Source organism: Solanum stenotomum, chromosome 6, assembly GCF_019186545.1.
Source record: "Solanum stenotomum isolate F172 chromosome 6, ASM1918654v1, whole genome shotgun sequence".
Lineage (NCBI taxonomy): Eukaryota > Viridiplantae > Streptophyta > Magnoliopsida > Solanales > Solanaceae > Solanum > Solanum stenotomum.
The window spans coordinates 25,366,856-25,384,039 of NC_064287.1; positions in this window are offsets into that span (position 1 = coordinate 25,366,856).

A 17,184-nucleotide genomic window follows, 5' to 3' on the forward strand; every position below is an offset into this window, starting at 1 on the left:
CCAGTTGGTCTGGTCTCAAATTCATAAATGCCACTATTGTCTAGCTGGCCCATCTAGCTGGTAACCTGTGAAATTGATTCCTATTGACTCCACCAAACCTAGAGTATATAGTCAGTCGTGACAAGTAATGATAAAATCATGGGCATCCTTACCCATGACCACGAAAAACATCGGAGGTGTAAGTCTAAGAAACCGTCAGAGCATCTTTTATTCCTCTAGTGACATAGCTCCGGTCACAATCACTGGATGGCCCTAGGAGATACCTAGACCTAAGGTGCCTCTGCTACAAGTTGACCATATGGAGATGGTGTTGGTGAAATGGTAGATTCAGTAGGATCCATTCGTATTCCCCGTAGAATGGTCAATAATTGTGTGATGGTTGCCTAAAGCTTGGGAGTCATAGCTGGTTCAAGCAGCCACTTGGCTAACCCCAGCCCCACCGGCTATATAGGAACCTAAGCTGCTAGAAGATCCATTGTTGGTTTCGGATCTGTAACACCTCAGGAAAACAGACTTGGACTTTTCAGCAGGAATAGGTGAACCACGGTGGGGTTCACGAGCCGTGATCAGGACTACGGTCTGTCACCCTCATCGTGCTTCACACCCTCCCAGAAGTGGTGGACCATGAGACCCTTCACGGGCCATGGATCTCCACACAAGCCATGGGAAGGCTCGTGGAAGCCATGCAGAACCACCATGGCTCAGGAAGCAAAACCACAAAGCCCACCACGGGTCGTGGTCTCAATGACAGGCTGTGGATGGGTCCATCATCTTGAGCCAGCAGATCCCTAGCCCCAAGTGAAGAACTAGGGTGGCCTTCACGATCCATGTTCGTTCACATAGTCCAATAAGTTCACCGCAGTTGGGAGTACCAAGGACCAGTAGACACTGGCCAAGAACAGCGACCCACTTGATGGGCCGTGATCCCTTTGATGGTTCGTCAGTGGTGCCGTGGGATTGCCTTGTCAGCTTTTAAGTCAGGGTCGTTTTGGTCTTTTCCCCTATGCTTTGGACATTTAAACTACGTCGTCTTACACCTTAACTACGTTGTTTTACTCAGTTTAGTCCTTATATTCTAGTCAGAACCTACCCTAAATAATTAATCACCAAAACTTAGAGCAAAAAGAGAACAGAGAGGTGTTAGTTTCACAAGAACAAGCATGAGGTGTTCTTCAAGTTTCAGCCCGGATCCAACGGATTTCTCGGTGAATTTCATCACCAGGTATGTAGGATTACACTAGTGGGTTCCTTTCATCCACTAGGTCCGTAGAATTAAGTCAGATTCTTGATTCTCCATGTTTTGTTTAGACCTAGGGTTTCTAAAACCTTAGATAATTATTGTGATTTAGATGTTGTAGTATCCTAAATCAAATTAGCTTGTTTCTTGGCAAGTTTACTTAGTTCATTGCATGAAACTCAGAACCCTAGTTGTATAAATTCTTTTAGTTCATGAGTTATACTTGCTAGGTAAGTTAAACAGATAAAAATGCTATAGTTTTCGAATGTTACATTGTCAATACCTAAATGTTGCATTCTCATATTTGTATGCCAGAATATTGAGCTATCTAGTAATTTAGTTATTTTGTCAAATACACAGTTCCAATTGGGAGTAGGCTTAGCATCGAGTTGGACTAGGGTTCAACGTACCCTAATAGTCCTAGAAATATGTTCCCCGTAGGTTTATAAGTCCCCTATATGGGCATCAGATTTAGTGATCACGTCGTCATACCTTTACACCCTTAGCAAGGTATATTGGGTCCTCTCTGTGGGGCGTATACATCGGACTCCGCATTTAGGTCACGTGGTTTTATGTTGGTTAATAGTACCTCCCACAGTCAGACTCTAGTGCATTTGACCAGGTTTTCAATTTATACTTCAGTATTCAGTCTCAGCATGTTATATTCATAATCAGTACTTGGTCATTGCATTTAGTTCAGCTTTTCAGTTATATTTCAGCATGTACACTCTTGTGCAGATTATATCATTGCTCAGTTATGCTTTGTTCAGCTATGTATTTGTTCAGCTATTATCTATATAATGCATTCTCAGTACATTCCAAGTACTGACGCATACTCTACGCTACATCCTTTCATGATGTAGGTTGAGGTAGTCAGCATCCAGATCACGCATAGATCGGTTCCTGATCCGTAATTAGCAACTTCAGTGGTGTGTCCTCATACTTCAAGGACAATAGACATGTTTTTCATATTTAGTATTTTATTTCAGTTTTCAGTTTTGCTAGACTTAACTCGGGGCATATCGCAGCAACTCCAGTCAGTAGAGGCTTTTCAGACATATTATTAGATTAAGCTTTAGTTTTTGAGTGATTGTTTAGTATCACTAAATTCTTAGAAAGTTTTATATATTTACACCAGTTTTGGGTATTCCCCACTATCAGTTATCAATTGATTTAGCTTCAGTATTAGTTCATGTTTTCTTAGATATGCTTAGATTTCTTGTGATATGCCAGCTTCAGGGTTAGCTGGGGTCACTCATGAACCTAGGTCTTGTGTTACGTCAAGTAGGTAGCCTCGGGGTGTGAAAAACTTGGTATCAGAGCATTAGGTTCAAGAAACCTAGGATGTCAAAAAGTCGCACTAAGTAGAGTCTCTTTCATGAGTGTGAAGTGTGCCACACCTATAAAAGAGAGGGTACTAGGTATTCTAAGAAGAACTTCCTTTTTTTCTTTTCCAACTTATGCTATAGAGTATCAACTCTATTTAACCTCCTTCTAACTCGTACTCTTAGCATTTCAAAAAATGCCTCCCAGAAGAGTTTACACAAGGAATCAGCCAGCAGACCCATTGATTGAGCAAGTCACGCATGCTGAGTTTAGGGCTACTTCCAAGTGCTTGCTCAGTCTAGGATCATCCCAGGTCAATAAGTAGGTAATGGCCCCAGCTCTGCGGCAGACTAACATTGTTGCAGTAAGAATTTGGTAATTCGCTCGGATGAACCCTTAGGAGTTTCATGGGTCTAAGCTAGAAACAAAAGTTTCTCAGCGACATCCAGAAGATAACAGACATTATGGGTGTCACTCCAGTCGAGTGTGCGGATTTAGCTGACTATCAGTTGAAGGGAATGGCCTACACTTAGTACAAAGAGCGGGAGAATTACAAGTCTTCCGTGTAGATGGTTATGCCTTGTTAGATCCAGGGGCTACACTTTCGTTTGTAACTCCCTATACATCAGTAAAACTTCAGTGTCAATCCAGAAACTCTCTCAGGACCATTATCAGTCTCTACTCTAGTTGGTGACCCAGTGATAGCTAGACGGGTATTCAGAAATTTTCCAGTCACAGTCTCTCAGAAAGTCACCTCAAAAGATCTTGTAGAGTTAGAAATGGTACATTTTGATATAATTCTAGGCATGGATTGGTTACATTCCTGTTATGCCTTAGTCGATTGTAGAACTAGGATCATTCAGTTTCACTTTCCAAACTAGTCAGTCTTACAGTGGAAAGGTAGCAGCTCAATGCCTGTTGGTCGATTTATCTCGTACCTTAGGGCTAGGAAGATGATCTCTAAATGGTATATCTATCATCTTGTTTAGGTTAAGATTGACAATCTGAAACCCCAACTCTTGAGTTAGTTCCAGTAGTAAATGAGTTTCTAGAAGATCTTCCCAGAGTTCTTCCCGAAAGGGAAATTGACTTCGAAATAGATCTCCTTCAAGATACCCAGCCTATTTAGATTCCTCCTTACAGAATGGCTCTAGCTATGCTTAAGGAATTGAAAGAGCAGTTGAAATACCTTTTAGATAAGGGCGTCATGAGACCCAGTATCTCTCTATGGGGTGCTCCAGTGTTATTCGTGAAAAAGAAAGATGGTGCTCTTAGGATGTGCATTGGCTATTGTAAGTTGAACAAAATCACCATCAAGAATAAGTATCCCATCCCCAGGATTGATGACTTGTTCGACCAACTACAGGGGGCTAGTTGCTTTTCTAAGATAGACCTCAGATCCAACTATCATCAGCTCAGATTCAGAGACAGTGACATCCCAAAAACAGCCTTCAAGACTCGGTATGGTCACTATGAATTTGTAGTTATGTCATTTGGAATAACAAATGCTCTTGTAGCTTTCATGGACTGAATGAACAGGGTGTTCAAACAGTATTTGGACTTGTTCGTTATCGTCTTTTTTTATTATATCCTTATTTATTCTCGAAATAAGGAGGAGCATGCGACTCATCCGAGAGTTGTTTTGTAAACTCTCAAAGATCGCCAGTTATTTGCTAAGTTTAGCAAATGTGAATTCTGGTTGCAATCAGTCGCTTTCCTTTGTCATGTGGTATCTAGTGAAGCGATCCGAGTGAATTCTTAGAAAATTGAAGCGATAAAACCTTGGCCTAGACCCACCTCTCCAACAAATATCAGAAGTTTCTTGGGTTTGGTCGGTTATTATAGGAGGTTCGTTGAATGATTTTCATCCATTGCTTCATCATTGATGAAATTGACTCAAAAAAAGGTCAAGTTTAAGTGGTCCGATAAGTATTAGAAATGTTTCTCAGAACTAAAGAATAGGTTGACTACAACTCTTGTCATGTCTCTACCAGATGGTTTAGAAGGTTATGTGATCTATTGTGATGCATCTAGGGTCGGCCTAGGTTGTGTGTTGATGCATTGAGGTAAGGCCATAACTTATGCTTCTGGACAGCTCAAGGTCCATAAGAAGAACTATCTGACTCATGACCTCGAGCTTGTAGTCGTAGCATTTGCCCTAAAGATTTGGAGACATTACTTGTATGGTGTTCATGTAGATGTGTTCACTTATCATAAGAGCCTCCGGTATGTGTTGAATTGACGTTTCAAGGACACTTCATCCAATTTTAAGTGTCAACAATTGTTAGTTAGTAAAATAACCCAACTAAATGAGTTGGGATCGAATCCCAGAGGGAGTGGTATGTGTTTACGATTCAATAGGAAAGTACGAATATGCTCAAGTCAATCATAGGAATAAACATTATCGAATAAAAACATAATTTAAATTAGGGGGTCACAAATGTCAAATAACAAGGGGTTTTAGTTTTAATTATCAACTACAGAGCAGCAAATAACAACGAATAACAATAAGGAGACGGGTTCTTTGGATGTGATTCGATTATAGGCTAATGTAGACAAATAGGTAATTGCAATTATTAGAAAATAGTTGTAAATCAGTGAATAGGCTAGACTATAGAGGAGGTAAACTTTCTCTCAAACAATTTACCCCGAATCAAGTCCATTTATCTCAAACATCGACAAGCATACAAAATAAGAATAGCCTACGCCTTAGTCCATTCACTCTCTCGAGCTGAATGTGTGGAAATGGGTTTAGGATTCACTCTCTCGAGATGAACCCATGACAACCCAGTACCCACAGACCATCCATCAATAATCTTGGTTTTAAAACCTCTCTCTCTCGCAAGCCAAAGATGCGAAAGTAAAACTGCATTTGCAACTACAATCCGTTAATTTTAACCACAATTTATGATTGAAATAACTTCTAAACAACATTTAAACTAACAATTAGCAATACCCATAAGCTAAATCAACCCATAATCACACCCAAGAATTGCGGTTTTAGCTAGACATCATAAAAAGATAAAAATCTTTAGCAAATTGTTCTTCCATCAACTTGGTAAGATTAATTTCGTCTTTACAAAGGTCCAAATTCCAGAATGTCAAAGACCCACTTCTAATTTCTCAAAAATGGAAAACTTCTATTCTTCAAAGCTAAAGAGAACTTATCTTAATACTCAGAGTTCAATGTCAAAGATAATTCTTATGATCAAAAACTCATGAAAAGAGATAAAACTAGATGTTCAAAAACGTATTTATAGTCGCCAGAAATATGTTGGGAATGGCCATTCAGCATACTAAGTCGGGGTCGGCGATCCGTCCTTTGGTCAATTCCATCACTTTTTCGCTTTGGCCTTCAGCATCCTCAAGTTCTTTACTTTGGGCGATCTAAATTTTCATCGCGGAATCACTCAGCGACTCGCCGACTGCACCTTTCTCTCGCCAACTTGATTTTCTCCTTCAAGCCTTGGCACACTGGAACTTTAGGCGAGTTGGTGGCCATTCGGCGACTCACCAAAGGGACTTGGCGATCACCACGTCTTCATTTCTTCCTTCTTTTAGCTTGCTTCGTTCCTTTTTGCAAATTAGTGTCCATGCTTTGTTCCTCAATCCAAATACCTTAAGATCAGGGATTTTACATCAGTTATTGGCATAAAAGAAATTTGAGGAACAGTTCAAGCAAAAGCAACAAAATCAGTTGCACACAAACTCGCTGAACCGGTCGGCGAGTCATCAATTCTCTGGCTCACCAAATGGATTGGCTAAAAAAAATTGGAAAAATTGGCATATCGGCGATGGAGGGGCCTGTCAGCAAATCGTCGATAGCATTTGGCGAGCAAGAGATAGCTCACTCAAAATTACAGTGCATTTTAGGGGTTATGGCATAGAAAGGGCGATCAAGAAGGACATTCAGCGAATCGCCGAGTGCACTCGGCAAACTCAGGTTTCTCGCCGAAAATTACATAACCAAAACTCAAGAATTGCAATATATTAAAGGCGATCAAGGGGGATTCAGCGAACTGCAGAGTGGTTCGGCAAACTCGACCTAGCTTGCCAAATGGCCCAACGTGCCTACTTTCAACCCCTTTTTCCAAATTCAACCACGCATCCCCCAAAAATAAAATCAAAACATGCACTCATTAAATTAAACTTAGACCCATTATACCCATGTCCCTGGGATACTCAAACTTCTGCTGGTTTGGCCAAATTTGGCTATTTGACGACTTTTTCCCTTAAGAATGACGTCAACCGCTCCATTATTGGGCAAAATATGTCATTTAGCACAAATGTGGGTTACTTAGACTTCACCCAACTAGACCCAACAATCATTTAAGCACAAAAAATTTGGGAATTAAATAATAAAGGCATTATAGGCATGATATTCTAATTAAAATAGGCACACACATAAATAATTACGATTCAGAGAGGCCCAACACACTTCACTAAGATAAGATTAATTGCAAATGAGTAAAATCTCAAAATAAGAATTCGGAGTTCGGAGAACCAACCTTATAAGCTAAATAAACAAGTTGAAAATCTAGGGGGAAAAGAATCCAACTCCAAACACACAAATGACGACTAAAAAGCGATAATAAAGAAAAATTACGGAAAACTAAAGTACGCGTGTGAGTTTGGAAAGTTGAAAAGTGAGGGAATGTGAAAGATTTTGAACTTTTGAATTTTGGCCTTTAAAACCATCTAGTTTTCGCCCATTCGGCGACATAAATTTTGCTCACCGACCCACTCGGCGACACGCCGATTGGGTACTTACCTCGCTGAGTTTTACAGGACCTCGAGATAATGTGGGGGTCCAAACGGCAGACTAAATCATGATCGCCGACATCGTTGGTGATTCGCCAATTCGCTCCTGGGCTCATCGAGTTTTACAGATTCCAATTTCAAAATTCCATGAGTCCAACGGCGGTCTAAGTCGAGCTCCCCAACCTCTTTGGCGAGTCACCGATTGGACTTTTGGCTCGCCAACCTGCACTTTTTACACATTGTACAGTCCAACCTGCAAAATCAACACACGATTATTTCTGAAACAAAAAGAAAGCGGTAAAAACTAGGGTTACCTCCCAAGAAGCGCCTTAGTTAACGTTGTGGCACGACTTCCCCACTCAATCACTATTTGTGGGGTAGAGATGAGACATCATATGACCCATCTGTGTCTCTAGCAGCTGAATAGATATGGAACGGGAAGCAGTCATCTGATTCAGTAGTGAGACATTCTCTTTTATCTCATTCAACACTCTAGCATGTTCTTTGACTTTATGGAAAATAACTGAGAAAATCTCTTCTACTCGTCCACTCTTGTGCTCCTTGGACTTTCTACGCTCATGAGGGGGAGTGTACTGATCTTTCTTTTTGTACGGTACCTCCAACTCCATAAGTTGTTTGGCCACGAGCTCCAACTGAGTCAGCAATGTGGCCAAAATCTGATTCTTCTGAGACTCCTTGTTGGTCTTGGCCATGTGATGAAGGAGCTGGGCTGCTATTGCATAGGGTTGTCATGTAAGACCACCCGGAGAAATTTGATCAGCCACTTCTCTCTTCTCTGGACCAAGACCTCTATAGAAGTAGTCTAGCAGCATTTTATCTGAAATTCCATGAGTTGGGCATTGCACCAACAAAGACTGAAATCTCAACCATAACTCATGGATTGACTCACCCTCCAATTATCTGAAACTTAGGATGTTATCCCTAAGAATCATCATCCTCAAAGGAGAGAGGTCCATTTGTCACCGTTGCTGCAAGACATGCTCTTTTCTTCAGTACTAAATAAGCAACATGAAAACCAAAACTAAAATTAAGTAAGTTCAACTATAACTGACAAGAACAAAACTCAACTTAACTAAAGAATCTTAACCAACACCACTCCCCGACAGTGGCGCCATTTTGATTTAACGTTTCAGGGACACTTTATCCGATTCTAAGTGTCAACGATCGTTAGTCAGTATAATAACACAACTAAATGAGTTGGGTTTGAATCTCACATGGAGTGGTACATGTTTAAGATTCAATAGGAAAGTATGAATATGCTCAAGTCAATCATAGGAATAAACATTATCGAAAAAACATAATTCAAATTACGGGGTGACACGAATGTCAAATAACAGGGGGTTTTGGTTATAATTATCAACTACAGCAACAACAAATAACAAGAAATAGCAATAATGAGACGGGTTCTTGGGATGTGATTCGATTATAGGCTAATGTAGACAAATGGGTAATTGCAATTATTAGAAAATAGTTGTAAATCAGTGAATAGGCTAGACTATAGAGGAGGTAAACTTTCTCTTAAACAATTTACCCCGAATCAAGTCAATTTCTGTCCAACATCGACAAGCATACAAAATATGAACATCCCACGCCTTAGTCCATTCACTCTCTCGAGCTGAATGTGTAGAAAAGAGTTTAGGATTCACTCTCTTGAGCTGAACCCATGACAACCCAATACCCACAAACCATCAATCAATAATCTTGGTTTTAAAACCTCTCTCTCTCGAGCAAGGCAAAAACACAAAGGTAGAACTGCATTTGCAACTACAATCCTTTAATTTTAACCACCATTAATGATTGAAATCACTTCTAAATAGCATTTAAACTAACAATAAGCAATACCCATAATCTAAATTAACCCATAATCACACCCCAAGAATTGGGATTTTAGCTAGGCATATAAAATTATAAAAATCATTACCAATTTATGTTTCCATCAACTTGGTAAGATTAATTTCGTCTTTACAAAATTCCAAATTGAAGAATCTCAAAGACCCACTTCCAATTTCTCAAAAATGGAAAACTTCAATTCTTCAAAGCTAAAGAGAACTTGTCTCAATACTCAGAGTTCAATGTCAAAGATAATTCTTATGATAAAAAATTGATGAAAAGATATAAAACTAGATGTTCAAAAACGTATTTATAGTCGCCCAAAATATGCTGCGAAGGGCCTTTCGGCACAGTAAGTCAGGCTCACCGATTAGCTCGGTGATTCACCCTTTGGTCAGGTCCATCACCATTTTGCTTTTGCCTTCAACATCCTCAATTTCTGTAACTTTAGGCAATCTAACTCTGCATTGCGGAATCACTTGGCGACTCACCGATGCTCTATTCTCTCGCCAACTTGATTTTCTCCTTCAGGGCTTAGCACACTGCAACTTTAGGCGAGATGGTGGCCATTCGGTGACTCGCCAAAGGGACTTGGTGATCACCAGGCCTCCATTTCTTCCTTCTTTCAGTTCGCTTTGTTACTTTTCGCAAATTAGTATCCATGATTTGTTCTTCAATCCAACTACCTGGAAATCAAGGATTTTACATTAGTTGTTGGCACAAAAGAAGCAGTTAAGGACACTAAATATATCCAAATAAAACCCTAAATGAGTCCAAATCGTGGACTCATCTGTGTTCACCCAAAAATAGTTGAATCTTTGTTAGAGGAGATGGCTTGAATTCCTCAAGGACTATGACATGAGTGTGCTTTACCATCCTGGTGAGGCCACTGTAGTAGCTGATGCTCTCAATAGACTGTCTATGGGTAGTGTGACACATGTTGAGGAAAAAAAGAAAGAGTTAGCCAAAGATGTTCACCGGCTTGTTCGCTTAGGAGTTTGCCTTATGGACATATCAGATGGTGGTGTGATAGTTCATAATGGGTCAGAATTTTCACTGGTAGTGGAGGTTCAGGAAAAACAAGATAGTTATCCTATAATACTTCAGTTGAAGGGTGCAGTTCATTAGCAGAAAGTTGAGGTTTTCTCCCAAGGGAGAGATGGTGTACTTTGTTACTAGGGTGGCTTATATGTTCCTAAGGTGGGTGAGTTGAGGCAGTAGATCCTGAAGCTCATAACTCCAGGTATTCCATTCATCCAAGTGCCACTAAGATGTACCGTTATCTGCGGGAAGTCTTTTGGTGGAACAACATGAAGAGAGATATATTAGACTTTGTGGCTAAAGTGTCCTAATTGTCAGCAGATTATAGTAGAACATCAAAAACCAAGGAGGTATGACCTAAGAGATTAACATTCCTACATGCCAGTGGGAAGTAATAAATATGGACTTCATTACAGGTTTACCTCGTACTCGCAGGCAGTATGACTCAATTTGGGTGATAGTAGAGAGAGTTACCAAGTTCGCTCACTTCTCGACTGTCAAGACTAGAGATTCAGCGGAGGACTACGCTAAACTCTACATTAATGAGATAGTTAGGTTACATGGTGTTCATTTATCTATCATCTTCGATAGAGGTCCTCAGTTTACCTCTCATTTCTGTAAATTATTTCAGAAAGGTGTTGGTACCCAGGTAAATCTCAGTATAGCATTTCATCCACAGACGGATGGTTTGGCTGAGCGTGCCATTCAAACCTTAGAGGACATGTTGAGAGCCTACGTGATTGATTTCAAGGGTAGCTGGGATGATCACTAATCTCTCATAGAGTTCGCCTATAAAAAAACCTACCATTCTAGTATTCATTTAGCCCTGTATGAGGCACTATATTGGCATAGTTGTAGATCTCCAATATTTTGGTTCGAAGTAGGTGAAACAGCTTTGATTGGGCCAAATTCGGTTCATAAGTCTATGGAAAAGGTTCAGCTCATCAGAGATAGACTTAACATAGCCTAGAGTCGTTAGAAGTCCTATGGAGATGTAAGGAGAAGGGACTTAGAGTTTGAGATCGATGATTGGGTCTTCCTGAAAGTGTCACCTATGAAAGGGGTGATCAGAATTGGCAAAAAAGGGAAGCTCAGTCCTAAATATGTAGGTCCTTACAGAATCCTGCAATGGGTTAGTAATATGGCTTATGAGTTAGAGTTGCAACCAGAACTAGCAGCGGTTCATGCAGTCTTTCACATTTCCTTGTTGAAGAAGTGTGTGGGTGATCTGGCATCAATTGTACCGTTAGAAAGTGTGGCTATGAAGGATAGTCTCACCTTTCAAAAGGTGCCAGTTGAGATTCTTGATCATCATGTTTGTAGGTTGAGAAATAAAGAAGTCGCTTTAGTGAAGGTTTTATGGAGTCAATCCGTAGATGGAGCTACTTAAGAAGCACAAGCAGATATGAAGGCCAAGTATCCTCATCTCTTTCCTTCGGATTCTGTTTCAGCTTGAGGTAATAGTTCCTCTCCAATCTCTCAATTTACCCTTGCGTAATTTCAACCTTAGTATCATGTTCCTTCAGTTGTTCTAGCATTTTCAACATATTTGCATGTTCTTATAACTCAGTTTAGTTAGACTTCAGTTTCCAGTACTTAGTGGTTGGGATTGCAGCTACTTCCCTCCATAATCAGTTAGTTTAGACTTCATTTAAGGACGAATGTTCCCAAGTGGGAGATATTGTAACACCTCAGGAAAACAAACTGGGGCTTTTCAGCATGAACAGGTGAACCACAGAGGGGTTCACGGGTGGTTATCAAGACCATGGTCTATCACCTTCATCGTGGTTCACACCCTCCTAGGAGTGGGGGACCATGAGACCCTTCATGGACCATGGATCCCCACACGAGCCGTAGGAAGGCTTGTAGAAGCCAGGCAGAACCACCAGTGCTCAGGCTGCCACACCATGGAGCCCAACATGGGTCGTGGTCTCGATGACGGGTCGTGGATGGGTCCATCATCTTTAACCAGCACACCCCTAGCCCAAGTGAAGAAGCACGGTAGCCTTCATTGTCTATGAAGTGGATTGTAGTTGGGAGTAGTAGGGACCAATAGACACTGGCCAAGAACCACGACCCACTTGATAGGCCGTGGTCCCTTTGACGGTCCATCATTGGCATCGTGGGAAGGCCTCGTCATCTTTTAAGTCAGGGTCATTTTGGTATTTTCCCCTATTCTTTGGACATTTAAACTACGTCGTTCTGCACCTCAACTACATCGTTTTACTCAGTTTAGGCCTGATATTCTAGTCAAAACCTACCCTAAACGATTAATCACCAAAACTTAAAGCTAAAAAGAGAAGAGAGAGGTGTTAGTTTCACAAGAACAAACAGGAGGTGATCTTCAAGTTTCATCCAGAATCCAAAGGATTTCTCCGTGAATTTCATCACCATGTATATGGGATTTCACTAGTGAGTTCCTTTGATCCATTAGGTACCTAGAATTCAGTCAGATTCTTGATTATCCATGTTCTATTTAGACCTAGAGTTTCTAGAACCTTAGATAATTATTGTGATTTAGTTGTTGTAGTATCCTAAATCAAATTAGCATGTTTCTTGGAAAGTTTTCTTAGTTCTTTGCATGAAACTCAGAACCCTAGTTATATAAATTATTTTAGTTCGTGAATTATACTTGCTAGGTCAGTTAAACAGATAAACATGCTCTAGTTTTTAAGTGTTGCATTCTCAGATTTGCATGTTAGAATATTGAGCTATCCAATATTTCAATTATGTTGTGTTAGATAAACATTTCCAGCTGCGAGTAGGCTTAGCACCCAGTTGGACTAGGGTTCAACATACCCTCATAGTCCCAGAAATATATGCCCCTGTAGGTTTATAAGTCTCCTCTGTGGCCATCAGATTTAGTGATCACGCTAGTCATGCCTTTATACCCTTGGCATGGTAGATTGGGTCCTCTCTATGGGGCGCATACATCGAACTCCACCTTTAGCTCACACTGTTTTATGTCGGTTACTAGTAGCTCCCCCAGTCAGACTTTAGTGCATTTGACCATGTTTTCAGTTTATATTTCAGTATTCAATCTCAGCATGTTATGTTCATAATCAGTACTTGGTCATTGCATTTAGATCAGCTTTTGAGTTATGTTTCAGTATGTACACTCTTGTTCAGATTATATCATTGCTCAGTTATGCTTTATTCAGCCTATGTATTTGTTCATCTATTATCTATATTTTGCATGTTGAGTACCTTTCAAGTACTGACGCATACTCTACGCTACATCCTTTCCTGATGTAGGCTTAGGTATTCATTATCTAGATCACGCATAGATCGGTTCCCGATCCACATTCAACAGCTTCAGTGGTGAGTCCTCATACTTCGAGGATAATAGACATATTTTTCATGTTCAGACTTTTATTTCTGTTTTATGTTTTGCTAGAGTTAGCTGGGGGGATGTCCTAACAACTCTAGTTAGTAGAGACTTTTCAAACTTAGTATTAGATTCAACATTAATTTCTGAGTGATTTTTCAATATCACTAAACTCTAAGAAAGTTTTATATATTCACACCAGTTTAGGGTATTCTCCACTATCAATTATCAATTGATTTAGCTTCCGCATTGGTTTATGTTTTCTTAGATATGTTTAGTTTGCATACGATATGCCAGCTTCAAGGTTAGCTTGGGGTCACACGTGATCCTAGGTCACGTGTTACGTGAAGCGGGTAGCCTTGGGGCATGATAAGATCCCTCTCTCAGTCTAGAGCAGATTTTGTAGCCCCAGCCTATGGGGAGGTCAACCCCTACTCTTAACCAGTGCACGATGTGTATGAGCCATGCTGCAAAAGAATGATACACGTGACATTTCAAGAAACCAATAACACATACAGTGCATGAAAGATATACAAAATAGATAAAGTTCTTATTGACACCATGTAGCCTCGCAAAGATAGGATACAGATGTCTCCACACCGATTCATAGGACTCTACTAGGTATTAGTAATGTACAAGTGAGAATAGGTGTTAAAGGTCGATTGATAGAATAGGGACAAACAAAGGCCAAAGCGGAATTCATAAAAAAAAAACACAAGCATACCAGACTATCTAGAACTAAGTACAACTAAACTAAACCTAGGTGGAACCCCATAAGCCTAGAAGGTACACTCGGGCCTCTAGCCACAAGTAACCAATAAAGGGGCCACCCAGCAAAATAGTAGACTCACAAGGGCTTCATAAATATGCTCAAGTCAATCATGGTTAAAAAAACATTTATGAAGAAAAACATAATTCAAGTTTAGGGTGACACAAGTGCCAAATATAAAAAAGGGGTTTGTACTCAATTATCAACTAAAACAACAAATAACACAAAAATATGAATATGGAGACAGGATTTTTGGAATGTGATTGGATTATGGACCAAGGTAAACAACCGGGTAATTGCAATTAATAGTAAATAATTACAAATCAGTGAATAAGCTAGAATTTAATGGGGATAAACTTTCTCTCGAATAATTTACCCCGAATCAAATTGGTTTCTCTTGAACACCAATAAGCGGCAATGAAGCACATCATTCGCTTTAGTCCATTCACTCTCTCGAGCTGAATGTGTGGAAAAGATTTTAGGATTCACTCTCTAGAGTTGAACCAATGATAACCCAATACTCATAGACCATTGATTCAGTAATTTTGGTTTTAGAACTCTCTCTCGAGCAAGCTAAAAACATGAAGTTAAGATAGTATTTGCAACTACAACCCATTAAATTCAACCACAATTACTAAACGAAATCACTTTTAAACAACAAATAAACTATCAATTAACAATACCCAACAATTAAATCAACCCATATTCACATAATCACACCCCAAGAACTGGGGTTTTAGGTAGACATAGTAAAAAGGTAAAAATCGTTACCAAGTTATCTTTCCATCAACTGGGTTGGATTGATATAGTCTTTACAAAAGTCTAAGATGAAGAATCTTCAACACCCACTTCCAATTTCTTAGAAATGGAAATCTTCAAATTTTCAAAGCTAAGGAAATATTGTCTCTCTATTCAGTCCTAAGCTCTAGACTTCCAAAACTGAATAATAATATGATTCAACAAAAGATAAGATATTCAACTAAAAATTTAAACAAGTATTTATAGTTGTCAAAAAGTGTGCTGCGAAGGACCATTTAGCGCAGTTAGTCGGGATCGTCGATCCACTAGGCGATCCGCCCTTTGGTCATTTTCATCGTCGTTTTTCTTTTGCCTTCATCATCCTAGAGGTTTTGAAACTTTGGGCAGTATAGCACTATATCCTTGAAGTTTTTAAACTTTGGGCGATCTAGCACTGCATCGCGGAACCGTTTGGCAACTTGCCAACTGCTCCTTTTTCTCACCGACTAGATTTTCTCCTTCAGGGCTTGGCACTTTGGAACATTAGGCGAGACCCTAGCCGTTTGGCGAATCGCCTAATGGGTTAGGCAATCCTCAGGCCTTTTTTCCTTCGTTCTTTCAGCTGCCTTGTTCCTTTTTGCTCAATAGTGCCCATGCTTTGTCCCTCAATCCAAATACTTAAAATTCAAGGATTTACATGAGTTGTTGGCACAAAATATGCATTTGAGGACACTAAATCTATTCAAATAAAGCCCTAAATGAGTTCAAATTGTGGACTCATCAACACCCCCTTTCTTATCCTCAAGTAAAACTCAAGTTTAGTAGTTCAAAAAGGATGTCTCAAACAGTGCTACACAAGATTCAATCATGAATGCACACAAAAAGACTCAACTTACTCATGCAAGAATCAATTGTGCACTTAAAGAGTCAAGTTGTGACTCACCAATATCAAAGAATCTCAAGCTCAAAATACTTGTTTAAAATACAAGTCCAAGCTCAACAAAGGTACTAAAATGCCTTCACACAAAGAATGATTACATATTCACACACAATGGTTCATAATATAAAGCTCTGGAATCAAATGCAATGCTCACACTCACAAAGATGAACACAATGTATGATTTCATCCATAAGTTTACCCGCATTTTCCAATCAACACTTGTTGCAGCTTACTCAAGATCAACAAGGTATTTTCAAGGCCTGTAATGAGGTTGAGTGCAAAGGTATGGTCATTTAGGCTCAATGGCTATAGTCCACATGAAATGTGGTGTCAACAAAACTTCATTTCCTTTTCTTTATCATTTTTATTCATACTCACAAGTCATCCCATTATTCACTTTCCATGGATTTTTGGGAACCCCATTTCTTTTTGCATCTTTACACTTTATTCCATAACTTTCTCATTCTTTTTCTTTTTCATTCTTTTCTCTCTTTTTTTTTGTATGGAGGGGTGCCATTTTTTCTCAAAACATTGGCGAAAGGGACTTCTTTACATTTTCTTGATTCCTCTTTTCTTTTTACCACACCCCCAACTTAGGCTTTTGGCCTAAGTTGGCAATTCAAACAGACCACAAATCATGAGGATTATGGGTAATGGATCAAGAAAGGTTATGTTTCCATCAAGCTTCTTCCAAGAAAAGGTTAAGACTCAAAGGGGTGTTCAAAATAGGTTCACACTCTCACAAGGTAGGCCATCAAAAGAGGTTTAATGTCAAATTGTTCACACTCTTTAAAGTTACCTAAGATTATCTCAACAGTTCACATCACTTAGTCAACTGGACCAATGGGGAAAATTCTAGGTATCATCACACATGGTTCACGGTAAGCTCATCACCCAAGGCATTGACACCAAAGTCAAGAAAGACTCCACACTTTTGCTAGTGTGCAATGTTCATCACAAGAGACTCAATCCGATACTTGGCTAGTCACAACGAGATGCAAAGAGTTCACATATTGAGTATGCAACTTCATTTGGCCTCATCATAGCTGCACATTCATTTTTGTTCAATTATGAGCACTATTCAAGTCATCGGTATTGATCAAAACTGAGACTAAAATTATCAAAAGAATAGCCACATTCAACACAAACAAGAGGTGGCAAAATTTTTTGGAAGGGTAAAAAATCATTTACAA